The 16,219-nt window shown below is 40.1% G+C and overlaps 1 protein-coding gene across 2 annotated transcripts in view; it reads left to right on the forward strand.

The window, feature by feature from the left end:
* Nucleotides 1-16,219, forward strand: part of LOC149222226 (PHAF1 protein At3g51130-like) — a 377,477-nt gene that overhangs the window by 156,794 nt on the left and 204,464 nt on the right. The window lies entirely within an intron of this gene.

Consider the following 16,219-nt stretch of genomic DNA (forward strand, 5'->3'; position numbering starts at 1 on the left):
CGCAGCATCAAGAGACCTAATTGGCAGCCACCATTCGCAGTCTTATTTGCTGTCATGAAACCGCATAAGAAGAGGCCCTAATCAGCAACATATAAAGACCTAAGACGCAGAAAGAAGAGTGGACTTATGCCTTAGCAAAAGGAAGTATCTCAGGGTTAAAGTCACATACCTGTAGCTGACAGCATGAACTGTGTTGGGCATGTTCAAGATCTCAGTTCATTGGACAGAAGTATCCACTGTAAAGAGGAGCCTAAATCTGGTTGCTTAATGAATGATGCACAAACATCATGTTAATGAATGATGCACAGGCAACATGATAGATGAGATCATGGGTAGCACGAAGCATAATGATCATGGGCAGCATGATAGATGAGATCATGGGTAGCATGAAGCATAATGATCATGGGCAGCATGAAGCCTAATGATCATGGGTAGCATGATAGATGAGATCATGGGCAACATGAAGCATAATGATCATGGGCATCATGATAGATGAGATCATGGGCAACATGATGCATGGGCAACATGATGTATGAGATCATGGGCAGCATGATGAATGGGCAATGTGATAGATGAGATCATGGGCAACATGATGCATGGGCAACATGATGAATGGGCAACATGATAGATGAGATCATGGGCAACATGATGCATGGGTAGCATGATGTATGAGATCATGGACAACATGATGTATGGGCAGAATAGTGATCATGAGAAACATGATGATGCATGATGTAGCATGATGGTGTTACATGGTAAGGTGCAGCAAATGGACGAGATGCAGCACTATGATAGGTGAAGAAGTCACCTTAGAGAATCAGTTGAAGCAATATGTCTTCCACTGATCTCTGTGGATATCAAAAGTCAAAGTGTTGACTTCTATTGTAAATGTACTATCTCTCTCACTTTCTCTGCTGAACTTTGAAGAACATAAAAGAAGAATTGATCAAGGGTTTCCCCACATTGTGGGGTTTGTCCCTGGCTAGCGCCACATATTGTGTCCTCTTGTCTTGGCTTGTCTTCTGCAATTTATGTTTATGTTCTATCTGCAGTTTACTTTAATGTTGATGTGATTGCTAATCTGGAAAAAATATTGAGCTAAATGTAAAAATTGAAATAAATTTCTCTAAGCATAGAACATACCTAAAATTTAATAGGCATTAATTCTGCCAGCGTATAAGAGTGTCTCGATTGTGTAAAATAGTCACCCTTTGATCAACAATTAGGGCTCTTTAGAACAACGGTTTAGGCCTTCACATGCTGTTGGTTAAGGCCTCTTCTTCTGCGGCTTAGGTCACCCTTTTAGGATAGCAGCTAGGGTAGCATAGGACAACAGCTAGGGTTGGATATGATGACGTCTAGATTTCCTTATCTGGACTGCTGCGTATAGGGGTCCTTTTTGGGCTTTGTATAGAAGCTCCCTTTTATTGCATTTAGGGCTTGAACTCTCTTCTAAGACAACGTTGATACTTCCTCCATTAACTGTGTTTATTAGGGCAGCGTTAGAAGCTAGGACATCTTCTTTTAGGGCTGCATAGATCCTTCTTTCCCATGGCAACATTAAGATCTGGGGCATCTCTTCTTAGGGTAGCGTATTCTCTTAGTGACTCCTCCTTCCACCAAAACCCAAAGACAAGTGGAGAGGAAGAGATCATAAGAAGAGTGTGTGACCAAATGACTAGCAAGCCACCTCTTTTTATACTAAAACGTTGAGCACAAGTAGGGGCAATTCTGTTGTTGGCCGACATTGACGAATTGTGCCATAACACAAATAAATTCATATCTCCATGAATACATGTCGGAATTGGATGATCTTTAGATCAATCCTTCACCTCTCGACGAGAGGAATCCAAAAAAAAATATCAACTGCCATAAATAAGATGACCCACATGGAGTTTGGCCCTAGTTGCCAATTTTAACACTTCCTCTTAACTATGGAGAACTCCATCTGCTAATCCATTTGCCAGACTGTACTATCTTTGCCATCAGTGCGCTGCACTACTCTGCTCTGCTGAACTATGAAGAAGAAAAAATGATCGAGAATGTATCATACCATTCTTTACTGACCCGAAGTCAATCCCATTCAAATGAGAGTGTCTCATACCACTCTTATTGATCCGAAATCAGTTCCAAAAAAAGAGTGTCTCATACCACTCTTACTGACCCGAAGTCAGTTCCAATTGATCCCAGATCAATATCATCCTAGCATAGGGAGTACAATAGTTACACGATGCATCCATTGGTACTACTATGGTCCCTATCCTCATTTCCTACTCATTAGCCAGATGAGAGTTACTTCCCATGCGCCCCAGACTGCATGGTTAGGATGTCTCAGCAGGAGAAGGATGAACCACTCATCCTGCCTACATGTCGCCAAGGGTATCCCAGGGGAAGGTTGAATCACTCACCCTGTACACAACAAATCACTAGGGGAAGGCTAAACCACTCACCCTATGACTGTGTCTCTGTAGGAGAAAGATGAACCACTCATCCTGCCTACATAGCAGACCACTAGGGGAAGGCTGAACCATTCACCCTATGGTTGCTTATCGCTCCAAGATGTAGCCCCAAGCCCCCCGGAGCTCTCAGAGCTCAATGTCCAGACTCCATATCATACAGGACCCTTAGGAGAGAGTCTCTCCACGACTCCTAGTCATTCTCAGAAAGTCACAAATTTGACCTTTCCCAGGGCTTCGACAGAATGTCGGCGACTTGCACATCAGTCCCAATGCGATGGACCCTTCTTGCTCCTCGATGTACCATATCCCAGATAAAGTGGTACCTGATGTCTATATGCTTGGAGCGATCATAGAACACAGGATTCCTCAAAGAATCCCGCTCTGGTTGTCATAGAAGATCACGGTGGTATCCAACATGTGTCCAAACAACTCACTGAAGAGGTTCCTCAACCAGGTAGCTTCGCACGAGGTCATACTCGTAGCTATGAATTAGGTCTCAACGATGCTCAAAGAAACCAACTTCTGCTTCCTGCTCATCCAGGATATCGAAGCAGAACCCAAAGAGAACCAGCACCCAAAAGTGCTCTCGCGATCCTCCACATTTCCTGCCTAGTCAGCATTTGAATTATCATGCAGCTTCACATTTTCGACAGTGTATCTCAATCCAAGAAATATTGTGCCCCGAAGATATCTCAGAAGATTCTTGGCACCAATGCAGTGAGGCTCAACCATATATGAGCTCAACATGCTAACTGCAAAACATATATCCGGACGGGTGTTCACCAAGAACATCAATGCTAGTATGTGTTTATGAAACTCGGAGGCATTTCCCAAATCAGGTCTGGCATCACTACCACATAACTTTTGAAAGTTAAGCTCCATCGAGGTAGTCACGGGCTTGCAGTTTACCATTCCAAATCCGGAATCCAACTCCCTCTTACTTTTGCAAATGAGAGGGTCTGCACCTGTCAGAAAGAGGTCATCCTCATAAGGTACTAGTATGAGAGATCTATCATCCACAACCTTAAAGCTATGGTTTGGATCGGCTTCACTCCTAGTGAATCTCAACTTTATCAGTTAGCTATCAATCCTCTCATACCAAGCCTGGGGTGCTTGCTTCAAGCCATAAAGATCTTTCTTCCACTTGTATACATGAGATTCCCGAACATGAATCTCAAACCCCTCGGGTTGTTCCAAATTTGAGGTCTTGCTACATGAGGGGAATGATCCCCTTGTAAGTTTTCCTTCGGTACATCTCGGACATGTACCTCCATGCTCTTCTTGAATTCAAGCATCCCTTTCACCATTTGAGTCACATCGGGTAGGGCCTTAAAATGAAGATGGGCAAACTTCCGGTGCCATTGAAGAGATGTGTCACACGACATGGTCCCCAATGGACTTCCTGCAACTTGATACAAATTGCCAACCCTGAACCCATGAGTTCTTGAAAATTCCATTTTTAAACATGTACCTTTCCATTAATGAATGCCACCTTTGAATTCCATTGCCGAAATGGACACCAGGTTCTTCTGGAGATTAGGTGCATAAAGAACTTCTTGTAAATGAATCATGTTACCCTCATTCAATTGAGGGGTAACATTCCCTACACCCTTTTTGGGATAGGTGGCATTGAATCCAAGTATAATCTCCACGATTGTCTCCTTCTCTATCAAATTAGAGAGAGCTTCCTTGCATCCGATGAAGTGCCTTGAAGCACTACAATCAATAAGACGGATTCCCAAAGAGTTTGGAGAGGGCCGACATAAAATAATACTCAGAAACAACATTTGATTCTTCATACCTGGAGTTCCTTGCTTTCTTGAACAGTCGACCATTTCCTTGATGACCTGCATTACCAGTCATTCCTTCGATCATTGAAGATGTCCTTGGAATGATTGTTATCATCATCAAGTGATGTGTCCCTACCATTCGGACACTCCTTCGCATAATGGCCGAACTTATTGCAAACAAGGCATCTGCCTTTCCTTCCACCCTTAGATCCAGACTTCCCATTGAAGTGATCTTTAGGTAGGCTATCAGATGCTTCCGCTGCGCCACTCGGATAATATTTTGTGCTTCGACTTCACCCTTGGTGAATTTGAAGTGGGATGAGGAACCCATTGAGCTTTTTGTCCTTTCCAACTATCTTCGGTGATTGCTCTTTCACTCTTGCTTGGGCATTATCTTCACCTCACCTCTGATACCATGTTAATTTTAGGTATGCTCTATGCTGAGAGCAAATTTACTTCAATTTTCCATATTAGCTCAATATGCATTCCAAATTAGCAATCACATTTAGCATGATAATAAAATGCAGATAGAACATAAACATAAATTGCAGAAAACAAGCCAAGACAAGAGGACACAAGATGTGGCTCTAGCCAGGAACAAACCCCAATGCGGGGAAACCCTTGATCAATACTTCTTATGTTCTTCAATAGTTCAACAGAGAGAGAGATAGTACATATATGTCAGAAGTCAACACTTTGACTTGACAAGATAAGAGCAGAGATCTTCGCTAAAAAGATAACACATGAGGTAGCTGATCTGAACACAGGTGATTCCATCACCTTGCTGTACCTGTGACTGTGTTGCACCATTTTGCACCATCATACCATGTCCATCATCACTGTGCTGCACCATCACCATGTCCATCATCACTGTGCTGCACCATCACTGAGTTGTTCCTCTTCATGCTGTACCCAACATGCTGCTCTTCATCATCATGTTGCACTATGCATCACTGTGCTGCACCACTGTGCTGCACCACTGTCACTGTGCACTATGCATCACTGTGCTGCACCACTGTCACTGTGCGCTATGTTGTACCATTCATCATGCTGCTTCATGCACCTTATTGCACCATGCTGCCCATGCACCTTACTGCACCATGCTGCCCAGATTTGGTTGCAATTGATCTCCAAGGAAATGCTGTCCTTTTTATGTTCAGAGCAGCCTTCTATTAATATAGTTGACCTCCAAGGTAAAGCTGTCCCCTTTGCTGTAATGCAGAGCAGCCTATTTGCCCTTAACAATAGCTCTACTTTTCATAAGACCACTCTTCACTTGCCATCATGGGTCATGGTAAGTTACAGCCAGTACCAGTCCTCAAGTAAGCACCCAAACAAGCTGCTATTACTGCGGCTAGGTTCCTATTCTCAGCTGCTGCTCTATGAGGTAGTATAGGGCTAACACCAACTCCTATACTTACCCAACAATCCACAGATCGCCTTGCATTCCTTCTGCTGTCCCAACACAGAGCTTGCCTTAATTAACTCGGCTCTCATATAATATGAGACAGCCTCCACACAGTCATAATGATCCTCACAGATCTGCTTCTAAACAATAGTGACTAGGGCATTAATTTTGCCAGCGTATAGGAGTCTCTTGACTGTGTAAAATAGTCACCCTTTGATCAGCAATTAGGGCTCTTTAGAACAGCGGTTTAGGCCTCCACATGCTGTTGGTTAAGGCCTCTTCTTCTGCGGCTTAGATCACTGTTTTAGGACAGCAGCTAGGGTAGCATAGGACAACAGCAAGGGCTGGATATGATGATGTCTAGATTTCCTTATCTGGACTGCATATAGGGGTCCTTTTTGGGCTTCGTATAGAAGCTCCCTTTTACTGCGTTTAGGGCTTGTAATCTCTTCTAAGACAACGTTGAGACTTCCTCCATTAACTGTGTTTATTAGGGCAGCGTTAGAAGCTAGGACATCTTCTTTTAGGGCTGCGTAGATCTTTCTTTCCCATGGCAGCATTCAGATCTAGGGCATCTCTTCTTAGGGCAGCGTATTCTCTTAGTGACTCCTCCTTCCACCAAAACCCAAAGACAAGTGGAGAGGAAGAGATCATAAGAAGTGTGTGTGACTAAATGACTAGCAAACCACCTCTTTTTATGCTAAAACCTTGAGCAAAAGTGGGGCCAATTTGGTTGCTGGCCGACCTTGACGAATTGTCCCATAACACAAATAAATTCATATCTCCATGAATACATGTTGGAATCGGATGTTAAATCAATCCTACACCTCTCGACGAGAGGAATCCAAGAAAATTATCAACTATCATAAATAAGATGACCCACATGGAGTTTGGCCCTAGTTGCCAATTTTAACACACAGATGGGGGCCAACAGTTAGCAGTACTTCGCTGCAACAATTGATTATAATCAAAGTGGTGCAACAACAACATGGCAGTCTGCTTTTGAGATTAGCATGGGACCTTGGCATTACAAGTCTCGATAGCTTAGCGACCATTATGGATGAGCAGGTCTTTATAGGGGAAGATCACTCAGATCTTCCATTGGACTTCAGTTTGGCGGAGGGCGTTTCATTCCTCAGTGATTCATTGATGGTATTAGAGGTGGTAGTGGTTAGTTCCTGTGGGCGAGGACCCTTTTCAACAGGTTTTGGACTGTACTTTCAGGAGTTCACTCTTGAGGTACATGAGATTGGTTTTTCGATAGAGCAACTTCTCGAGGAGATGGCCGAGATTTTGCATTTTTAAGATGCTGTACTTATTGGCAGTATGCAAAGGGCCTCTGGCATTCATGCCTTGTTGGGAAGTGTGTGGGGCGAGGAATGCTTCATGATGATTAGGATGGTTTGGGACCCTGGTATTACTTTGGATCAGCTTGGGGAGCGACAACATGCGATGACATTGCTTGAGGACAAGCAATTTTGGGGAGGGGAGACTGTAATGTCCCCAAATTTTGGCTTACCTAGTGAGGTTGGTTAGGAAGGATCTCCAGAGCTTGTGCGGTCATAGGAGTGAGATTACTCCATTGGTGGGCCTGGAAGGTTTTAGAGGAGTTTTAGCTTACCTGGTGAGGTTGGTTACGAAGGATCTCCAAAGCTTGTGTTAGCCTGGTCATAGGAGTGGGATTACTCCATTGCTGGGCATGGAGGGTTTTAGAGGAGTTTTATCAGTTCGACTGAGATCGCTTACCATATTTCATCATTAGGATCAATTACGCACGATTTTCCTTTGGTTTCGTTGCATTTCGACAATTTCCATAAAACAAAGTTATTAACAGGCATATTTTAATTAATTATGCTTAAGGTGTTGTTTCGGGCCGATTACTTGGAGAAACACCTTAGTGTAATAGATCGTTGGAATTGGGGCGAAAAGATCTACAAGGTAGGATGATGAAAAGGGGCTTTGGGTGGCCAATGTGACCACAAAGGCGAATTAAGCATTTTTCGGCATTAAAAGTGACTTTAATTAGTTTATGAAAGTCACTTTATTAAATAAATAAAGGAAAAGTGCTTTTAAATATTTAATTGGAGGAAAAAGGTAAGTGAGTTATAAAAAGGGAAATGAGGGGGTCTCTCCTCATTCATTCGTGCATTGTGAGTTTTTGGAGAAAGAGCTCTTGGAGAGAGTTTGAAGGAGAAGCTTAAGGTTTTGGAACCCTAGTCACTAGAAGTTGGTTTCAGTGTTGAGACTAGACACTCTAGCCAGACCAAAGAGTGAAATCGCACAGATTTCACCACTGAGCTTCAATGGAGAACAAGATTTTCGAGAGATAAAGAGGTTTACTAGTGTTACCAATTGATTTTATGCTCTCATTAGTTATCTTCCATCTTTTGTGATAGGCTATGAGATACCCATGCAGATATTAGGTGCCAAGTCACTTCTGGGGTCGATTTGGTAGTCAAATCTCATACAACCAAAGGAAATCGAATGTCTGGTGCCATAAGACGAGTTTTGGAGCTTGAACAGACCCCAATTCCTTCATTTCCTTGTTGGTTGAAGTTCTATAGTTGAGACACGAATTTTGATGAAGAGGAGGGAGGTTGAATCCCCTCTCATTTTCTGCTATACAAGTTCTCTTCCTGCTAGGAACATTTTGCTGCCATTTTCTGGGTCGTTTTGCTGTCTACATGAGCAAGTCTAGCCGCTATTTGGGTGTCACAAAGCTGTTGTGTATTGGGGCTGCATATTGTCTCTAGAGGTGTTTGATTTTGTTATGAATAAAATATATATAAAAATAATATAAATTTAAATATTATGATAATTGCAATAATGATTAATTATTGAATTGAGGCTTTTGTGATCAATATTGAGTTTATGAGAGATTTTTCGGTGTAAATCACTTAATTAGTGATTAGTATAGAATAAGCATGTCTCTAAGGACATGACCATTTGTGAAGAGGTATTTTCCTAGGTATATAAGCAAGCTCTCACCCTCATTTGTAATCATCATCTCATATCTTCGATACATTTTTTATATAATATTTTACTATCCTATCATGAATATTTACATATACCAGATTTTCTGAGTATTCTATTGTGTATACGAACCTTGTTCGTTACATTGTTATCAGAGTTGTTCGATCCTTTGGCCGCTCAACCACTGCACAAAGGCAGTCTGACCCGACCTTTGGCCGCTCAACCACTGCACAAAGGCAGTTTGATCCGACCTTTGGCCATCAACTTGTCGTCAACTTTGTTGCTGTCATAATTGAAGTGTTTCGCTACATAGTGTTGGAGATTCTCCATTTTACTGTGAGGCCCTTGGCCATTTAAAAAGAAAAAAAAGAGTTATATTAGAGAAAATGTTCTTATTAAAAAAAACATTATATATATATATCTATATAAGAAAAGGAAAAATATATTATATAAAATAAGTATATATATTTTGGAAGAGAAGAAAAAAACAAAAAAGGAAGTTATATAAAATTTATATATAAAGGGAAATATTATATAAAAAAATAAACAAAAAAATTAATATGTCTATTTAAAAATAAAAATAAAAAATATATTTTAGAAAAAGAGAAAAGATTGTATAAAAAAATAATAAAGAAAAACAAAAAAAAAACATTTAAAAAAAACAAAAATAAATAAAAAAAGTTATTTAAAAAAAATTAAAGAAAAAATTGAAATTATAGTAGCCATTGTTCAAATTTTTTATTGTCGCCCTGCTTCTCCACCTGAGCCGTAATCAACAGAAGCTATTGCTGCCGGCTTCCTGCACCAACCAACCAACACCTGTCACCACTGATTACCTGCAGCTGCCACTGCCGTCCCTATTGCTATTGTACATCGGCAGCAGACGACGTCGCTCTGTTCGAACTGTGACCTGGTAGTAGCCTCTCTCGCACCACCGTCAAGTTAAGGTTGTTGCCGCAACAAGGCCAATGTGCAGCTTGGTGCTCGACCATGTCAGACCAGGAGGTAACTCCTCAAAACAATTCATGATATTCATTCAGGTTGGTCTTTATTATATACATGAGGGAGAGACTGTTCATTTCATCTCCTGGTGACTCTTTATCTTTTCTATTATTTATTTACATCAATTACAGTTGTTCACCCAATCCTGATGATTAGGTGTCAACATTCCCCCCCTTAATCTGAAGGGATGTTGGTGAGTCCAAGGATCATTTTGAATCTTTCAAGCTTTTCTCTTCCAAGCGCTTTGGTGAAGATGCCTGCAATTTGCTCATTAGTGGAACAATGGCAGAGATGGATTGTTTTGGCCTCAACATGATGTCGAATCAAATGATATTTAGTATTGATGTGCTTCGTTCGATCATGGAACTTTGGGTTCTTGGCCAACTTTATTGCCGAGGTATTGTCAATCATGAGTGGAGTCGATTGTACTTGTTTTACTTGCAAATCTTCAAGAATTTTCTTGAGCCACACAATTTCTTTTGTTGCCTCAGCTGCTGCCACATATTTTGCCTCTGTTGTGGAATCTGTTGGAACTGATTGTTTGCGTGATCTCCAGGAGACAACTCCTGATCCAAGACTCATAGCATAACCTGAAGTAGATACCCCAGTTTCTTTGTCTCCATTGAAGTCTGAATCAGAGTATCCAATCAAGCTGAAGTCGCCCACCTGTGTATACTTGATTCCAAAGTCTTGAGTTCCCTTCAAGTACCTTAAAACTCATTTTGTAGCAGACTAATGTTCCTCACAAGGCTTTTGCATAAACCTGGAGAGGATTCCAATCGCAAACGAAATGTCTGGTCTGGTAGTAGTTAGGTAGTTGACACTTCCTACAAGCTGTCTATACTTTGTTGCATCCTCAAATTCTTTTCCTTCAATGGATGTGAGCCTTAAGTTTTGTTCCATTGGAGTAGTAAGAGGATTGCATTCTGTCATGCCAAACCTGTTCAACAGATCTCCAATGTACTTCTTTTGAGAAAGGAATATGGACTTCGAATGTTGAGTTACTTCAATACCAAGATAGTAATGAACATAGCCCAAATCAATGATTTCAAAACATTTCCTCAATTCCTTCTTTATGGATGCAATGTAGCTTTCATTGTTCCCTGTCATCAAAAGGTCATTTACATATACCACAAGATATACAACTGTTTTGCCAACCTTCCTGACAAACAAAGTTGCATCATCAAGATCATAATGTTTGAAATTAAGTTTCAGAAGTTGCTCAGTTAGTTTTTCATACCAGGCTCGCGGTGCTTGTTTGAGGCCATACAAGGATTTCACAAGTTTGCATACTTTATGTTCATGTCCTTTCACAACAAATCCTTCAGGCTGGGACATAAAAACATTCTCTTTTAGATCTCCATTCAAGAAAGTAGTTTTTACATCCATTTGATGGACTTTCCAACTGTTCTGAGCTGCTAGGGCAAAGAGTGTCCGGATGGTAGCCCATTTTGCTATGGGAGCAAAAGTCTCCTCATAATCGATCCCTTCCTTTTGTGCAAAATCTTTTGCCACAAGCCTGGCTTTGTGCTTGTCAAGTGAGCCATCAGCTTTATACTTGTTCTTGTAGACCCACTTGCAGCCAATTGGTTTGGTTCCTGATGGAGGATCAACCAACTTCCAAGTGTTATTCTTTATGAGGGCATCATACTCCTTTTGCATCGCTTCTTTGCATTCATCATGAGAAACAACTTCTTTGAAGGAAGTTGGTTCAAAATCTGTAGACAAATTCAATTCACAATCGTAAGAAACATCCATATCAACAGGTGAATCAGAGTCATTTACATCACCTCCATTTTGCTGGTTTGAATTTCTAGTTCCTATTTTTCCAACCTCATCAGGATGAACACTTTCAAGTGTTTTTGTCAGCCACTTTGGAGGACCTTTCTTAGATGGTCCAGGCTGCTCCGTTGATCGATTTGGCTCTGAATCAAGATTGAGTCTCCCAATTCTATCAATCACATCACTTAAAGTATCATCTGTTGTTGGAGTTTCATGCGGGGGAGATAGTGCTTCAGAAGAAGATTCCACAGGTTGATCTAGTATAGGAATCCCCCCTTTAAGATGTGGAATCTGATTATCAAATTCTTGAAATGATTTTGCATTTGCGAATCTATCCAAGCGATCAAGTTGCCGCTCAACAACATTGTCAATTTTGGATGATTCAAGAAAGATTACATCTCTAGATACAACAAACTTTTTATTGACTTCATCATAGAGACAATATGCTTTGGAGGTGTTTGAATACCCCTGGAAGATACACTTACGACTTCTTGCACCAAGTTTGTTTCTATGTACCTTTGGTATCAAGGCATAACAGGTGGAACCAAAGACCCTGAGATGCTTTACCGAAGGAATGTGCCCATACCACATTTCATAGGGAGTCTTGTTTCTGATAGCATTAGATAGACATTTGTTCTTTATATATACAACACATAGAACTGCATCAGCCCAAAACATCAATTTTACATTTTTGAAAAACATCATGTAGCGCACCATATTTAAGATTGTCCTATTCATTCTTTCAGCTACACCGTTCTGTTGGGGATTATAAGGCACAGTTGTTTGATGTTTGATCCCATGTTGGCGAAGATAGTTTTCAAATTCATTTGAAGTGTATTCGTTTCCATTATCAGTGCGAATAGAGCCAATATGAGATTGTGCATCATTTTCAATCCATGTATAAAAGTTCTTGAATGTTTGAAAAGCATCAGATTTGTTCTTCAATAAATAAACCCAACACATTCTGGTGTAGTCATCAATAAATGTCATCATATATTTATTTCCATTTGCAGAAGGAACATGCATTGGACCACATAAATCTGAATGAATGAGTTCAAATTTTCTATGTGCTCTTGAATGTGAATCATGAAAACACTGTTTGCTATGCTTTCCTAGAATGCAAGCATCACATTGCTTAAGTTTCCTAGGAATTGTAGGCAAACTAGTAACACCATTTTTCTTCAACAAGCGGAGGCTATCATAGTTCAAATGTCCAAATCTAGCATGCCATAATAAACTTGATGGAAGTGTACCTTCTTCATAATGAGAATTGTATGAGAAATGTTGTGCACGAGCAGAGGTACCCTACAGCTTGAGAAGCCTTTCTTCTTCTATCCCCCTCATGACAAGTGAGTGGTCAGATGCTTTTCTCACCTCAAGCTTGCCATCAAACATATGAATGGAGTGACCTTGCTGGCGGATGTGGACCAAGGACAACAAGTTTCTCTTTAGCTGTGGGAGATATAGAACATGATGCAGAAGAAAGTTTGGAAGACTAGGCAATTTAAGCCTGATTGTGCCAAGCCCTGATGGCTTGAGTTTTGATTGGTCTGCAAAGTATACTGATCCATCAACATTGTCAGTAAATTATTCAAAAAAATATTTTCTATGAGTCATGTGGCAAGTTGCTCCTGAATCAAGCAACCAATCATTTTTCCAAGAAGCAAGTGAAGCATTAAATAAGTCTTCATTTACTCCAATATTACATTGTGCCACAACATAATGAGCGGATTCAGGGGCTTTACCTTTGTCTGTGTCATTAGTTTTACCTTTGGGTTGGTTTCTTTGCTGCTCAATTTTGTCCCAAGGTAACTTGCATGTGGAGGCATCATGTGATCCATTTTTTTTGCAGCGTATGCAGTGCAAATCTGACTTTTCTCCTTGAGAGTGTCTGCCCCCCTTGCCTCTGAAATATCTTCCTCTTCCTCTTCGACCACCTCTTCCTCTGGAACAATCTTGGGCAAGATTCTTTTCTTTATGAGCAAGGCACACAGCCTCTTCAGAAGATTCAGGTGCTGTCTTCTTTCCAAAAGCTTTCTCTCTTTCAGCAAATTTTTTCATAAGAGAGTCAAAGGTAATATCTTTGAAATTTCCATTTGCTTGCAATGACTCAAGATAATTGGGGTAAGTAAGATAAAGTGCCTTGAGAAAAGTGATAAGAGGAATATCCAATTCAACCTTAGTGGCTTTGGTATCATGCATTATAGATTTTACTTCGGATGCAAGAGCAAGAGGATCATTATTTTGTGATTCAAGAGTGAAGAGTTTAATCATGAGTTGAACAACTTCAAGTGCAGAGTGTGAGTAATAGAGTTCTTTCAGCTTTTGTAAGGCTTCGAAAGCATTTGAAGATGGCGAAATATGTCGACTCACTTCTTCACTTACAAATGCTGCAATTAATGCATAGGCTTTGCTGTTCTTATTTTCCCAAATGGTGAACTCCTTGTCTAAGGTAGGCTGTTCTGACTCTTTGTCTCCATCTCCAACACACAATCCTTTCCACAGCTCATTGAAAATGAGAGTGTGTTTTATCTTCCGGGACCAATGAGGATAGTTCTCCTTGCCAGTGAGAACTACTCCCACAATAGATATGATTGAATGCATTGTAAAATTTGAGCGCTATAAAAAGACTTCTGCTGGCAAAAAAAAATGTGCTTTTGTGGAGAAAAAAACTTCTATTGCTAAAAAAAGCGATTTTGATAGAGGTATTAGAGCAGATATCAAAGTGTGTTAGGGCCCCACGACAGTATTTACAAACAATATATTAAACACAGTCAAACGCAGGAGCGTTAACTATGTTAGCCACTTAGAAAACAATGTTATGAAAACAACATTATGGGAGCCCAACGACGTGTTATATATGGGATATCGTCTATATGAAAACAACATTGCGGTGGATTGGAAAGAGACCCCTGAGGTTCATATCTTCGAGGCCGACATTCTTGGTCTGAGTAAATAGGACGTCAAAATTCAGGTGGACGAAGGCCAACGTGTATTGCAGATAAGCGGTGAATGTGTATTGGAGGAACCAATGGATGAAAAGAACAAGGTGCACCGTTTTGAAAGACCGCACGGTAGTTTTTCGTGTCGTTTCTTGCTTCCCAAGAATGCTAGGCTTCACGAGGAGGTGAAGGCAAAGATGGAGAATGGTGTTCTAACTCTTACCATCCTCAAGAAGCCTGACCAGGAGACTCGTATCCGGTCCATTCAGATTTCTGTTGAGGGAGAGGTATGGGAGAAAAGAATGCGGCAGAGCATGAAAGTGGAGGAGCATGGGAGACTATACTAGGAAAATTGGCAGAGGGATAGAGTCAGACCACCAGGAAAATTGGCAGGAAAATGTAGGACAAACTTTTGAAGAAATGGCAGAAGGGAGTTACAAAATGGAGCTGGAAGCCAAAAATCGCGCTGGCTCTGATACCACGTCAAACCGGGAGGTAACTTCTCAAAACAATTCATGATATTCATTCAGGTTGGTCTTTATTATATACACGAGGGAGAGACTGTTCATTTAATCTCCCGGTGACTCTTCATATTTTCTATTATTTATTTACATCAATTACAGTTATTCACCCAACCCTGATGATTAGGTGTCGACAGACCACCCCACTGTGCTATTATTTCATTTCATTTCATTTAACTGTTGACTACCCCATCGCTTCGCTACACCAGTGTCATGCCTGCGTTCAACCACCATTGCCACCTTTTTTCTAGCTACCTAACCGATTCCCAACTACCATCATTCTTTCTGTCTATGACCTTCGTGCTACCATTTTCTGCCATAGCCATCCGCCTTATTTGTGCCACGAACTGCTAGACATTTCTTCAACCCGATCAGTCGTGCCTCTTCTATCACATATCCACAGATTGTGTCTTTTGCCACTTACATTTGTTATAATATCAGTATAAGTTATATATATAGTTGTTATATAATTTATTATTATATAATTTGTTATAAGGGTTAATTATAATAAGTTATATAATAGCTATTATATAATTAATTTATTATATTAAAGAAAAAAATAAAAAGGTTATAAGTAGTTGGTGAAAGTGAAAGGTGTTACGAATATAAATTATATATATATATATATATATATATATATATATATATATATATAAATGAATAAATAGTAAACATAATTTTAGTTAATTAGTGATTAGTTAATGAAGAGACATGTTTCTAAAGGACACGTCCATTCATTGAAAGGGCACTTTCCTAGGTATATAAGCGGGCCCTCATTGTAACATTCAAACACACTTGTACATTTTCATCTTATTAATAAAATATTTTTTACAAAACATTGTGTATTTAACATTTTAAAGCACAAACAACTCTAAGTTTTGCTGCTTCAGTGGTATCAGAGCATTCCTCTGAGTATACGACCTTTATTCGTTACATTGGTATCAGAGCCATTCGACCCCTTGGATGTTATTCACTGCACATTCTACGATTAAATATTAGGTCCTGAAAATCATGGAATTCAGTGAATATCATAAATCTAAGCTGTTAAATGAAATTGGAGAAGCATTACAACAAATAAAAAGATCATTTACAGAAACATTATAGGCTTTCAAAACATCAAATTCAACACCTACAATGGAAGTTGACATTGACATGAAAGGAACTAACATTAAAAAAAGTTCTAACCGAGAAAATGATGTTGAACGTGTTGAATTAGGATCTCCTCAGGGTGACTTAAATAAGACTGAAAATCAAAGTAGTATATGACAACTAAAGATGAGAAGAGGGAGGAAGAAAATGTAGAAGTTATTGATGAAGAATCACTACATTCCACAAAAGATCA

This window comes from Pinus tabuliformis, chromosome Q, assembly GCF_031772625.1.
Source record: "Pinus tabuliformis cultivar Carrire ecotype Pingquan chromosome Q, CPIR1, whole genome shotgun sequence".
NCBI lineage: Eukaryota > Viridiplantae > Streptophyta > Pinopsida > Pinales > Pinaceae > Pinus > Pinus tabuliformis.